The sequence below is a fragment of the Pleurodeles waltl genome, chromosome 1_2 (genome assembly GCF_031143425.1).
Source record: "Pleurodeles waltl isolate 20211129_DDA chromosome 1_2, aPleWal1.hap1.20221129, whole genome shotgun sequence".
Classification (NCBI taxonomy): domain Eukaryota; kingdom Metazoa; phylum Chordata; class Amphibia; order Caudata; family Salamandridae; genus Pleurodeles; species Pleurodeles waltl.
In genome coordinates this window covers 1,140,579,715-1,140,594,394 of record NC_090437.1, presented here as the reverse complement: position 1 = coordinate 1,140,594,394, position 14,680 = coordinate 1,140,579,715, and positions in this window count along the sequence as shown.

Here is a 14,680-nt window from a genome sequence, read left to right as displayed (position 1 = left end):
CCCAATGTATTTGTGATGTTACTATGCTCCCTGTGGTTGTCTGTGGGTGTATCCTTTGTGCTAACTAGGCCCCTATTGCGTACAGAGAATTGGTGACTATGCATCAATGAGTTAGACAATTGGGTCCAGATACTGCTCATTAATCTTGTCCTAGTATTTAGATAGATGTTTCCATGACATGCTATGTCATTTTGTCATGCACACTGTATGGGTATGCCATATGTAGTGTCTTCATCTGAGGTATTTGTCATTGTGCAAATTGTGTACAGAATGATAAGCTAGACATGTGAATGGAAAGCAGCATGCTGTTTCGTATTTCAAATGAGATGAGTTTACTTCCATGTAACATGCCTTCTGGTGATGAACTGGGCAGGTGTGGAGTAGGGGGCATGATATTGTGTTGTGAGTCAACTGCATTTCCTTAGACTGATTTGTTGATGGACAGTGATGATCTGTATAGGGATAGATTTTAGATGTGGCCAATCCGTCTGGTGCATGATGCTTCTGAGTTACAGCTGAATTGATGTGGTGGGTATGTAGTGGTCAGATGGTTGGCTTATGTTGTGGGTGGTTGGCTTATGTTGTGAGTGAGACTGTGGTCATATGGAAATGTTGGAAGTATCTTGTTGTGACATGATGTAGGCTGTAGGATGGTTTCTAACCGGGGCTTTATTTGACATAAACATGTTGTTATGACTGTGCATGTTGTAATGTATGTGTGTGTGAAGAATGTGATGAACCTCTCTTGCTCTCTTTCTGTGCATCAGCATTGGCAGGTGAAGGAGATGGGCACAGCCAAGTGAGTAGGCTGCTGGCCATGGGACCCGGAGTGCTGAGACCAAAGAGACCGAGGAACCCATTGGCCCAGAGGGCGAGGGAGTGCCATTGGGGAGACAAGATCCACATCTTCATCATTGGAATCCTCCTCCACTGGATACTCCTTGGCGGTGGCAGACCCATCTGGGACTACCGCAGCAACATCGCCATCCACCACCCCCCTTACTACCACCACCCTCCCTGTAGCTCCACACCCAGTTTGCCGTGCCCCGCTCACCCAAGAGGGTGGGCATCTTTTTTGCCGCAGGCACCTCTGCCCCTGCCCCAGTCAGCACTGCTGCCCTCAGGGAGGAGGCTATTGACCTTCCGGAGGTCGATCTCTGTGGGTCAGTCGACCATTGTGAATGCCATCCAGGCACTGGCAACTCAGATACAATAGAACAATACATTCCTGGATGGCATTCACAGTGCACTGGCTGGTCTACAGAGATCCTTTCAGGTTCTGGCCTCCACACGGATGACAACCAGTCACCCTTTGTCTTCTGTCCCCCGCCACCGTCCTCTTCCTAATCCCAAACCCCTCTTCCCCAACCCAGCCAAAGCACACAGACAGACAAGCATGCATCCACCTCAACATCCAAGAGTAGCTCAAACAAACAAAAGCACTATAAGACACACCATCGGCATGCACACAAGCATCATACAACTGCACACACATCAATAGTCACAGCGTGCCCTGATACCTCCACCACCCCCAGCATCACAGACACAACACCTGATACACCAGCAGATATCACACCAATATTGACAAACCCAGCCACTACACTTATCTTACCCACAGACAGAATGGCTCTCGGACAGCCACCCCAGTCACCACATCCGCAGACACGATGACCACAGAAACATCTACATAAAGCAGATCCACCATACCTGCTGTCACCACCCCAACAGACACTCACCCACCACAGCATGTCCTAGCACCTCCACCCCTCCTCCAAGACACAGAAATGCCTACACTCACCCACCCAACAGACACACAGCACCCACAAGCACACCTCGAACAAACATGCACCCAAGAGTTCCAAACCAACACCTCTTATAACCACTCCCTCCCCCTCCACACCCAAACCCTTTTGCTATGACCATCCTGTGTGTCTAAGAAAGCTTTCATTTTGGAGTTTGTCCTTTTCCCTACTCCTCTCCTACCCCTAAACGTTCAGTGTCCCTCCCCAAGTCCAGCCATTCCACCTCCAAAACCTCCCCTGCCTCCCCTCCAAGTTCCATTGCCCCTCCCCTGCCAAGAAGTCTACCCCTCCACCTAAAAGCCAGCCCTCCCCAAACCTAAGTCCAGAACCCAAAAGCCTCCTCACCAAGTCAGAACCCAAAGGCCCCCCTCCAAAACCTAAACCTAAGCCCCTCTGATAACTCCTAAGGTGCCTGCCTGCTCCATTGATGCCCCTTCCTTTGGAGGTTACATGGCAGTCAGGAGTCAAGTTTGGGGCACACATCTGTGCACTGTGTGCATGCAGCATGTCTGCATTGTGTACTGGCCTATGGTCTTTGTTATACATATATTGTTTACTTATAATAATTACTTGAACCTCGTTACATGTTTTTCATGCATTTCCTTCCCTAATATGGAGTTGTTCCTGGCTCACACTAGTTGTGTGTATGCATGTGTGTGTGTGTGTGTGTGTGTGTGTGTTCTTCTTGGGATACGTGTGTTGTTTCGGCAGTATGTGTTGTTATGCCCAGTGTTTTTTGTCCCAAAGTGGTTGGGTATAAGTTGTGTCATGGACATTTGTGTGTTGAATGGATTAATTGTGTTGGTATTGTTGTTGGTGTGCTGATGTGATTGTTGGCGTGTTGTGGGGCTTTTTGTGCATTGACTGTGTGAGCGATATGTGTAGAGGCCCTCATTACTGGCGGTCGGTGGTAAAGCGCCGGTAACACCGCCAAACAGGCCGGCGGTAAAAAAAAGTGGAATCATCACCACGGCGGAAACTGCCAACACAGAGAGCCACTTTAACACTCCAACCGCCACGGCGGTAGCAACAAGCACTGTGGCGGTAACCGCCAACATCCAGGCGGAAGACAATGTACCGCCCACTGTATTATGAGAGGCCAATCCGCCACCTTTTCTGGGGCAGTACAAATGCCATGAAAAGCACGGCGGAAACAGTGTTCTGAAGGGAATCAACTCACCTCCCAACACTCAAGGAAGAACCAGGACACCATGGAGCCCGATATGCACATCTTTCCCATGCTGGTGTATCTGCTCATATACCAGGAGTAGCAATGCTGGCCACGACGACCACGGTGAGTACTGCACCTAGCACACCTGGGATGGGGAAGGAAAAAGAGAGTGACACACACAGGCAACATGCAACAGCCCCACCCTCACCCCCAACACCATACACACAAACAGATGCAATAATATTACATATACATAAACACCCCGTAACCCTCAGGAATAATGCAAGGACAAAAGGAATTGAGTCAAATAAGTGTTATATTAGAAATAGTCATTAAAAAGTTTAGAACTCAAAAACACTATTTACTAAATATACAATATTTGCAAAAGGTGGGACAATGGCCACTCCAAATGTCAGTGGCCCACTGGGCCAAAATACAGAGGCCAAGCCCACACTTGACTCCTGCCAGGTCACAGTCCGTCTCCTGGGTTTCAGAGCCATGAGATTTGCAGTGGCCAGGATGCATGATACTCCATGGAGGCAGGACTACAGTCCATCCGCCGGCGGCTACCGCTGCACAGTGGTGGTAGTGCCTGTGCTGGTAGGGGTGTTGCCAGTGGTGGGGGGAGACTCCAGCCCTTCCACTCCAGCCTCGGACGGCTCCCCACTGGGGCTGCTGCTGCTGACAGTAGTGCTACTTTCAGCATTGCAGGGGGCGGTGCTTGCGTCGGTGCCGGTGACGGTGCTGGCTGTGGTGCAGGTGCTGGTGCTGCCAGTGGTGAGGGGAGGCTCCAGCCCTTCCCCTGCAGCCTCGGACGGCTGCCGACTGGTGCTTGCGATGGTGCTGTGGTGGTGCAAGTGGCAGTGCTTGCGGCAGTGCTTGCAACGGTACATTTGGCGGTGCTGCCCGCAGTGCAGGTGTCCGTGCTGGCGGTGGTGCTGGTAGCCACCAGGCCTTCACCTGCAAGCTCAGACGGCTGAAGTGCCTTGGTGGTGTTCTGTGCCCCTTCCTGCCCTTGGCAGATGGTGGTGACACCTTGGGTCTGCCAGCTGGAGTCTTTGACATGGCCTTGCTTGGTCGTTGTGGCCCCTCTCCTTGCTGGATGTTGTCCCCTTCTAGATCTTGCCAAGTGGCAGCATCTTCTTGGCATTGGCAAGGGTTGGTGGCACATGGCTGGCATGACGGGTGCCCCCTTACAGCCTCTGAGTGCTGGGGAAACCAGAGCAGACTTGGACTTGGTGGCTGAGGTGCTGGGCTGGGTTCTGGCCACTCTGGCCCGAGGTGAACGACAGGGGGGAGGGGTAGGGAACAGGTCAATGTTGGCTAGGAAAAGCTTCTTAGGGACATTGGGGCGGGACGAGGGTGAAGGATTGAGAGTGGAGGAAGAGGGAGTGGTTGTAGAAGTTGTCAGTCTGCTGTGTTTAGGTGCAGGTGCATGAGCTGGATGCTGTTGTGAGGTGGATGGCTGTTGGGTGGGTGTGTGCTTGCGTTTGTGTACTTTGTGAGGAAGGGGGTCACAGACACAGTGGGAGAGGACACAGGGGACGTGTGCATGGATGTGGGAGTGGTGACTGCCAGTGAGGGGTGTGTAGTGATAGGCGTGCTGGTGATGGATGTAGTGGATGAGGATGTAGTGCATGCAGGTGTTAGTGGAGGCGCTACTGGGAGGGAGGTGGATGACGAGGAGGAGGGGAACACAATGGAGGCAGTGGATGCTGGTGTGTCTGCATGGGGATGGTGCTTGTGTGAGTGCCTGTGAGATGAAGTGTGGTGCTTGTTTTTGCCTGAGACACTTCTGTGTATTGATTTGGGTGATTGCTGGTCTGAAGGTGTGCTTGGGATAGGCTGGGGTTGAGGGGATTGGGACTGGGTAGAGGAAGTTGGAGGGGGAGGCAGGAGACAGGGACAATGGCTGCCATCAGTGCGGAGGCCAGAGCCTGAAATGCTCTCTGTTGGGCCGCCACACGAGAGTGAATGCCCTCCAGTTATGCATTTGTTTGTTGCAAATGCCTCTCGACACCCTGGATGGCATTCAGTATGGTTGACTGCCAAACAGTGAGGGATCTCAGGAGGTCAATAGCCTCCTCACTCAGGGCAGCAGGGCTGACTGGGGCAGGGCCTGTGGTGCCTGGGGTGAAGGAGATGCCCATTCTCCTGGGTGAGCGGGCACAGGAAACCTGCTGGGGCTGCTGGGAGGGCGGTGTTGGTACGGGGGTGGCAGCTGTACCTGTTGTTGGGGTCGGCACAGAGGTGTCCGCCTCCACCAGGGAGCTTCCATCAGAGGAGGAGTTGCTGTCTGTAGTGTCCCCTCCTGTCTCTGTCGTGGTGCTCCCCTCACCTTCCGTCCTACTGATGCCCTCACTTTAGGTGGACTCGGCCTCCAGGCCCATGTGGGATGCAGCTTCCTCCGTCGCCGGTGCCTCTGCTCCTCCGCCAGATGATGCTAATGCACACAAGGACAGGGTGACAAAATAAAAAGGGGGAGAGAGACAGAGGATACACTTGGTCAATGCCAGCAACACCACTACTGTTGGCATACACAACACACAGGGAGCAGCCCTATGCACTACCAATTACACAGCTAGTCACCAGCCCATGGGGTACAATGCCTAACGCCATTAGCTGGACACCTGAAACCCACAGGACCCTGCCCAGTAGTAGATGGCCACTAACACTATTGGGGTTGGTGTGCTTGAGAGCCTGCCCAACAAGGGATTTACACTGCCACGTTCGCTCCTGGCCTAGGGGCACCCACAGCCCACATCCCCCACCCAGGTAAAACCTTAATGCGCGCAAAGTCAGTAATCTGAATCTGTATTTACCCCCTTGTGGCTGCTGTGAAGCCTTCAAGAGCCCATCCAACTCCGGATAAGCCACTGCCAGGATGCGGAACATCAGGGGGGTCAGGGTATGACAAGCACACCTTCCTCGTTGGGAGGCCCATCCCAGCTGGGCCTCTGCCATCTTCCTTGCCCAGTGGCGCTGGTCCTCCCACCATTTGCGGCAGTGGGTGCTCCGCCTGTCAAAGACCCCCAGGGTCCGCACCTCCTTGGCGATGGCACCCCAAATACCCTTTTTCTGATGGGTGCTGACCTGCAGGGAAAAGGATTAGTCATCCCGTCCTGACCGTCATACTCATGGCCCACCATACCCCTTCCATCCCCTTATGCACAGACATTGACCACCATACATGCTGCACTCTGCTCAGGACCCCTTAGCCCTCCCCTTACGTGAGGCTGACACACACAGCACTCCATGCATTCATGGTCCATTCATCATGCTCACAGTGAACTCACCTGTTTGTCTGGAGGACCATAGAGTAAAGTGTACTGGGGTAGGACCCCAATCACCAGTTTCTCCAACTCCTCCGAAGTAAAGGCAGGGGCCCTTTCCCCAGACACTTGAGCCATTGCTGCTTCCAGACACAGGTCACAGCAGCACCTTCAGTGTAGGTCCTCTCCTGTCGAAGGTCAGGTAGCAAGTGAGTGAACAGATAGAAAATGGCAGTCACTTCCGCGGCAGTGCATACCGTCACCGCCGGCGTACAGCGCCATTGGCTCCTGGAACCCATAGGGCCCAATGTTAACCAATGCGAAGTTTTGCGGGGGTCGCCGACCACCGACCGCTAAGGCGCACAACGCCAGCGGAAATACCTCATTTCCACTTGTCTCTCCACAGAGGTCAGGCAGCCGCAATTTCAGTGGGGTACAGGCCGTGGCACCTAACTGCATCACAGCAGACATTGGCACATCAACTGACTCTTGAATTCACATACTGTTTCTGTAAAGGAAGAGATGCATCATTAAATCAATAGATGTGTGAATATGTCCCTCTGCTCACTGTTTCTCTCTAGACTTCAACCTCTGAGGAGGAATATGAGATGGAGACATTCTCCCTTGTACAGACCCCTGGTGGAGCTGGTGACAATGGAGGACAGACACATTATCCTAACCTACAAACTTGATAGGGCCACAATCCAAGAACTCTGTGCCCAATTGGAGCCAGACCTGATTTCAGTTATCCGCCAGCCCATAGGTATCTCCCTCTAGTGCAGGTCTTGTCAGTGCTCCATTTCCTGGCAAGTGGTTCCTACCAAGCGACAGTGGCCATGGCATCAGGGATGTCAAAGCCTATGTTCTCAAACGTGTTGACCAGAGTACTGTCTGCCCTGCTGAAACACATGCACAGCTACATCGTATTCCCCCAAGTGGAGGATTTGGCTACAGTGAAAGCTGACTTGTATGCCCCGGGACATATCCCCAACATAATTGGTGCCATTGATGGTACACATATAGCGTTTGTCCTCCCCTGGAGGAATGAATAAGTGTTCAAGAATAGAAAAAGCTCTCACTCTCTGAATATGCAGATGGTGTGTTTGGCGGACCAGTACATCTCCCATGTGAATGCCAAGTATCCTTACTCTGTGTATGATGCCTTTATCTTAAGGAATAGCAGCATTCCGTATGTGATGTCTCAACACCAGAGGTACCGGGTGTGGCTAATAGGTGAGCCCATGGTTCCCAACCAGTTGATTTAGGTATATGGGTGAGCGGTTGTCCCTAAGTGTGAGTGTATGTCTAACAGGTATCCCTCGAATATTTGCAGGTGACTCTGGTTACCCCAACCTCTCATGGCTACTGACCCCAGTGAGGAATCCCAGGACAAGGGCAGAGGAACGTTACAATGAGGCACATAGCTGAACAAGGAGGATCATAGAAAGAACCTTTGGCCTCCTGAAGGCCAGGTTCAGGTGCCTCTATCTGAAAGGTGGATCCCTCTACTACTCACCCAAGAAGGTGTGCCAGATCATCGTTGCATGTTGCACAACCTGGCCTTGAGACACCAGGTGCCTTTTCTGCTGGAAGATGAGCCTGGAGATGGTCTTGTGGCAGCGGTGGAGCCTGTGGACAGTACGGAAGAGGAGGCAGAGGAAGATGTGTACAACAGAAGCTCACTCACACAACAGTACTTCCAGTGACACACAGGTAAGACATTGTAACTTCAATTTCCATTGCAGTTTTGTGTTAGACATTGGACATGGCAGCCTGATTTCCCTATGTCTATTGCCACTTACTGTACCCTTTGGCATCTCTATTTTCAGATCTCTGTGGCCCACTCTGGCTCCTGGTGTGTTTAGTGCTGCCCACTACAGGTCATACTAGTGTATATATTACTGTACATATGATTTGAAATGTTTACAGCTTGTTGAACTAATACAGAATGCAATCAATTGACAGACTTCATAGTTGTATTTGTTCAAAGGGTGTTTATTTAAGTGCTAAGAGGTGGAGGGGGATGTGCAATGGGCTGAGGTGATGGTGGAGGAATGTCCAGATAGAGTCCAGTCTCTTTGTATCACAGGTGCATTGTCCAAGGGGGCATAGGAAGTGGACCAATGGCAGTTCAAGGTGGACAGGGTGACAGAGTGGTACACAAGGGTGACATTCAGGGGAGTCTTATTTCCTAACGGGGTTCTTGGCAATGTTCTCTGGCTTCTGCCTGGATTGCAGGGACCTTTCGCGCGGTGGTTCTCCTTCTGCAGGGGGTGGGGTGCTGGTGGCCTGTTGGTCCTGTGGCGGGGCCTCCTGTCCACTAGCTAGGTGGAGGTGGAGGGCTGTTCTTCTGTGTGGCTAGTGTCAGGGGCCCGTTGATGTGCCATTGCCTCCCTCATGGTGTTGGCCATGTTAGCCAGCACCCCTGCAATGGTGACCAGGATGGTGTGGATGTGTTTGAGGTCCTCCATGATCCCCAGGTACTGTCCCTCCTGCAGCCGCTGGGTCTCCTGCAACTTGTCCAGTATCTGGCCCAAGGTCTCCTGTGAATGGTGGTATGCTCCAGAGGGGGGAGGCTCTGTGGTGGTTTGGAACTGTGGCAGGGTAACCGACTGTCCAGAGGTCCCTGATGGGCCAGGTTGGTCATCGTGATCCAGGTGTGCAGAGCCGCTGTCATCACTGTGGGCCTCTTCTGGGGGGGGGACTGGATGTTGGTGACACCTCCTCCCCGGTGACGTTGAGTAGGGGTCCTGTGGGAATGTAAATGCAGTGTTATTGTATCTGCATGTGCCATCTTGTGCATGGGTGTGTTTCCCTGTATGGTTGTGATTGCCCTGTCAGCTTTGCCTTATGTGAGTTGCAATTTTGTGGGCTAGGTGATTCTCTCTAATGTGCATGCTTTAGTGATGGGTGTCCCTGCAGGTCTATGATGGGTGTCTAGCATTGGTGTGGCATGCAGGGCTTGGTTTTGAGATGGGTGGATTGTGATAGTGGGGTATTTGTGAGGTGGTAGAGTGATGGAGGTGAGGGTAGGGTTAGGAGTTTGTGATGGCATGCAGGTAGGGTGGGGGATATAATAGTAAAGATTTGAGTTACCAGAGTCCAGTCCTCCCGCCAAGACTTGATCCTCCCATGTTGTTAGTTGTGGGGGAGGAGGTGGGGGTCCACCACCAGTCCTCTGTACAGCTACCTGGTGTCTTGCAACCACGGAACGCACCTTCCCCGGAATGTCGTTCTACCTCTTCCTGATGTCATTCCTTGTTCTTGGGTGCTGTCCCACGGCATTGACCTTGTCCACGACTCTCCACCATAGCTCCATCTTCCTTGCAATGGACGTCTGCTGCACCTGTGATCCGAATAGCTGTGGCTCTACCCGGATGATTTCCTCCACCATGACCCTTAGCTCATCCTCTGATCACCTGGGGTGTCTTTGGGGTGCCATGGACGTGGTGTGAGTGGTATGTGTGAGGGTGTGTGGGGTGCTGTGTTGGGGTGTGTGCAGTGAGGTGCGTGGATGGTGTATGGGTGATAGTGTTCTGTGGCTCAGATTGAGTGGGTGCTCCTGGCTTGTCTCTGTCTCAGTTGGCAATCTTTCATTAATTGAAAGGGTTGTGGGTAATGTTGGTGTGTGTTTTATAGTGGTGCGGGTTCGTGGGTGTGGTGTGTTTATGTGTGTCAGGTCTGTACAGTTTGAATTGTCCAATGTGGTGTAGTTTTGTTAGTGTGTGTGTATTTTGAGCATGGTGGTGTATACCACCAATGGGTTACCGCAGTTGAAAGACTGCCACAGTGATTCGTGGGTCCTGATACTGTGGGTGTATTTCTGTTGGCGTAACGGTGTGGGTTTTGGTACCACCAATTTATCACTGACCTTTGGTCTGGCGGACTTGTGTGTGTGTGCCTGTATAGTGGCGGATTTCTATGTGTGGCTCATAATACCTGTAGCGATATACCGCTGCGGTCCTGGTATGTTGTCGACCGTCAGCACGGCGGTAGGCGGCATTTATCGCCAATGTTGTAATGAGGACCAGAGTTCTTTGTATGTCTATTGGAAAGTAGTTTGGTTGTGTATCTATATGTGTGTTTTGCATGTTGGTATTATGTTGTGAAGTCTGTGTGATGTGCCCTGGGTAGTGTCCCCTGTGTGTCCCTGCCAGTTGATTGCAGTTAATGAGGATGTGTTGTTTTTGTGACGTGGTGTGGTGTTGTGTGGTAGTGTGTGAGTGTGGGCCTGTGTGGTGTTTCTGTGCATACCTGTGTGTGTTTATGATGTTTGTTGGTGTATGTGTGTGTGTGTGTGTGTGTGAGTGTGTGTGTATGTGTGGCAGTGGCATGTTTGTTGTGTATATGTGGGTGTGTGTGGCTGTCTGTGAGTGTGCATATTGTTGTGCAGGTATGTGTCGTCCTGGCACCCCTTCGCGAATGTATGTTGTATGCGTGTGTAAGATAATTGTCAATATACAACAATGACAGCTAAGAGTGTGTACATACTGTTGCTGTCGTCTTTGTTGCAGATTCCATAGTCATTGGGCAAGCAAGAGCAGCGGGAAGCCATGTAGTTCTGGTTCCATGGCGGTTTCAGACAAGTATTGTTTCCTAAAGGTGAGTGTCTCCTTTTGTACAGTTGGTTTCTACCTGGGTTTCTATGGTGGTGCTACCTCAGTGGAAACCTTGGCTGTGTGTAACCTCATAATCTGTCCAGTGGAAACATGGTCTCAACTGACCTGCAGGTGCCTTCCGTCATCCATAGTGGCTAAACTGCACTGGTGGTGCTGGTGGTGCTTTGGCAATATTCTGTTTGGAATATCACCATGGTCAAAATATGGGAGTCAACGTGGTGGTCCTGGGACTGTCATACTCATGCTGAGGTCCCTAATGTACAGACAGTTGCACAATCAGGAACCATAGACAGACAATGCCTATTTATTCCCTAATAACGACACCGCAGAAAGTCACCCCAAATCAATCAAATCAGGCTTATGGTACAGTATTGACTGGCCAACGTAACGGATTAATGTTCCCACAGAGTCAGTCAATTTTCACAGGATCAGACAGTTGCTGTAACCATAGGTCCAGTATTCCCATTGTATGCCCAAGGTAATAACGAGAGTGGTCTGCAGATTTCAAATCCATTATCAGCAATTAATTCACCTTTCGGACCAACTACAGAAATGGACAGACTGAGGACTAGTGTGCTAGCCATGACCCTTATGAATCCTTTTGGTTTGAACCAGACACATAATGGAGGTGGTCCGCTGATTGATGTGACATGTCCCCCATGTTCAATGGGATAATTTGTGATGACTCAAGAACAGGCTTTCAGAGCCCCATGTAATGTACTGCAGTTTGTGCCCTGACATAATGGCAGTAACATTAGTTTACAAGGTTTGACAGCCTAACAACTGACCGAAAGGTTGAATAATTTGAGTGAAACTTCAGGCTTAGGAAATATGGCAGAGGGAGAAAATACATTGAACATGGCTTGATTAAAATTGGAATTAAAGGAAATGATTGAGGGAACCCTTGAACTGGACATATTAGATTCTTAAAATGAAAATGAATTGTGCTTCGTGTGCAAGGAAGTTACTCTTAGAGCAAGACATGTTTATGATAAATTAGCTAATTTGGCTGAGAAATATGAAATCTAGATGGATAAATCCAAACACTTGAGGTAGAGCTACAGATTAGAAGTGATCACCTGGAATGAAAATTCACATTAAGTAATTCATTTAGAATATCCAAACTTGGGAAGCATTAGATAAATTGAAAGGTCAATGGGCAAAGAAAAGAGATCAAAGGAAAAAGCTGATTACATCTTCAAATGATGTGCAACAGGCTAAAGGAGCTGTAAAAAATGATGCCAACAAGAGAAATTCCAGAAGGGAGTTTTGTTCATCTTCCTTGGAGTAGAAGTGACATATTGTTTTTTCCAAATGATTACCCAAAGTTGAGGGAAAAAAATGGAATGGTACCAGCATAGCTTGCAAAGTGTGGTAAGATCAAAATACTTTATTTGATATTGTGGTACCAGCAGATTAGTGGGTTGAGTATAAGAGGAGTATTGATTGGCCAACACATGAACCACCGAGCGCTCCAATAAAAGGTGCACTGTCTGAAGAGATGATGAAGGCTTATTACAAAGTGAGTGAGTATTTGAATACTGGATTTCCCCCTAAAAACAGTGATTGGCAAAGAATTGACAGGACATTTCAGAAGGCAAAGGAGTATGTTCCTGTTTATTATGAGAGACTGCTGAAAACAATCAGACAATACTGTGGCACAAAAAGTATTTAGCCAAGAGACATGGATCATATTATGTTTAGATTTATTTAAGGATTGAAACCTGAAATAAGCAACATGATTAAGAGTCATTTGATTTTATGGCAAGGAAAGCCAATTGATGAAGTGCTACAATATGCAAAATACTGTAATGATGAAACTGACATGAACAAGAAAAGCTTGAAGAAAAGAGTAATGGTAATGCAGATTAAATCTGCTCAAGCAGAATGCAGGAATACAGAGATTGCAGGATATGATGAATATAGGTGGAATGCAAGGGACATATCAGCAAGGCAACATGGTGCCTCAGTTTAGAGGTAGAGGTCATGTAGTTTGAGTAGAATCTAATGTGAATGTGGCTGCTGTTCAGAACATGAAGATAATGCTGCATTGTCATGCGTGTGGTAGCGTCAGACATTGGAAGTGAGAGTGTCCTTATAGTAATGTAAATAATTTGGTGCATGGTGATGGTGTTGACAACAACCAATTTCAAAATCAGGGAGTTCAAAGACCCCGATATCAAAACATGAATGTTCCTACTGCAGCAGTACCCCAGCAACAAGTACAATTTCTCCCACTGCAAATTCATGTCCCGCTGCAGATGCAGATACCACAAGCTCCGATGGCACAGCAACAGGTGATGGTTCCTCAGCAGATCCTGAGCCAAAATGTAAATCAAATGCAGGACAGTTAATCACACAACACCAATTAATTGATTTCAGTAAAAATGAAGTGAGTGAAGAATGCTTGAGGTAGAATTTGGAAGAAGAAGAATGTGTGTTGGATGCCTCACTGGTGGCAGATCAGCGTGGTCCTTATGTGAATGCAAAGATGATGGGTCATGATATTTCATTCCTGGTTGACACAGGAGCAACACGTTCCACTGTTAGATCTGCAGAAGTCCTAAATGTGCCACTTTCAGGAAGAACAGTTCGGGCCGTAGGAGTAGCAAATCAGCATTTGGTAAACACCTTTACAGAGCCCATTCCAGTCAAAATTGATACATTTGAAGGTCTGTACAGATATGTAGTTTGTGATTCAATTCCTGTGAGTTTGTTACAAGGAGACTTACTGTGCAAATTAAAATGTTCCATTATTTGTACACAAAAAGGAATAGAAATTCAAACCAAAAGTGATGATGAGACTTCTAGTCAAACTGATGAGATGTATCCTGTTATTGCATTATTTTCTGCCATGACAGTTAAAGACTTGCCTACAGAATTGTAAGAGACAGTAACACTGAGAGTTTTTGATCTTTCTGGAAAAGATATTGGACTTATTCGAGGTTTAGAACCAGTCAAAGTGACAGTGAAGCGAAATGCAGTTTTCCCAGAACGCCACAGTATCACATGACTCCAGAAGTGATGAAAGGAATTAACCCAGTAATTGCAGATTTATTGAACAGGGAGTTCTGAAAGAAGTGAGGAGACCCCATGTAATTCACCAATTATGGGTTTGCAAAAGCCTACTGTGAAATATTGTTCAGGATTTGAGAAATGTGAACAAACTTGTGGTATCCTGGTGCCCCGTAGTGCCAAATCCAGCAGTGATTTTACGTCAGTTTCCATGTGAAGCAGAGTGGTTATCAGTTATTGATTTGTTGCAAGCATTTTTCTCAGTGCCATTGCATGAGGATAGTCAGTTCCTCTTTTGTTTCCGATTCGGCAACCGTGTGTATTCATGGTATTATACACCACAGGGATTTTCAGAATCACCATTTATTTTCAATCAGATCCTGAAAAAGAATTTAAAGTCTTTGAACATGCCATTCCAGTCTCCTTTAGCTTTAGAGCAGTACATTGATGACCTGATGGTTGCGTCTAATAAACGTGAGGCTTGGGACAAGATACCGTAGCGTTGTTGAATCATTGAGGTGAAAACGGACACAAGGGTTACCCTGCTAAATTACAGTACTGTCAGAAAAAAGTGAAGTATTTGGGTCACCAAATTGAGAAAGGTGCAGGAAAAGTGTACCGAGAGAAAGTTGCAGCAAATATGCAAATTAATCCCTCAGTTACAACCAGAAGTATCAGAATGTTTTTTGGGATGGTGCGCTATTGTCGCCAACGGACCCTGAATTTTTCAGTAATTTCCAAACCGTTGCAGAAGTTGACACATAAAGAAGTCACAAATCCAGTCCCCTTTGATAAAGAATG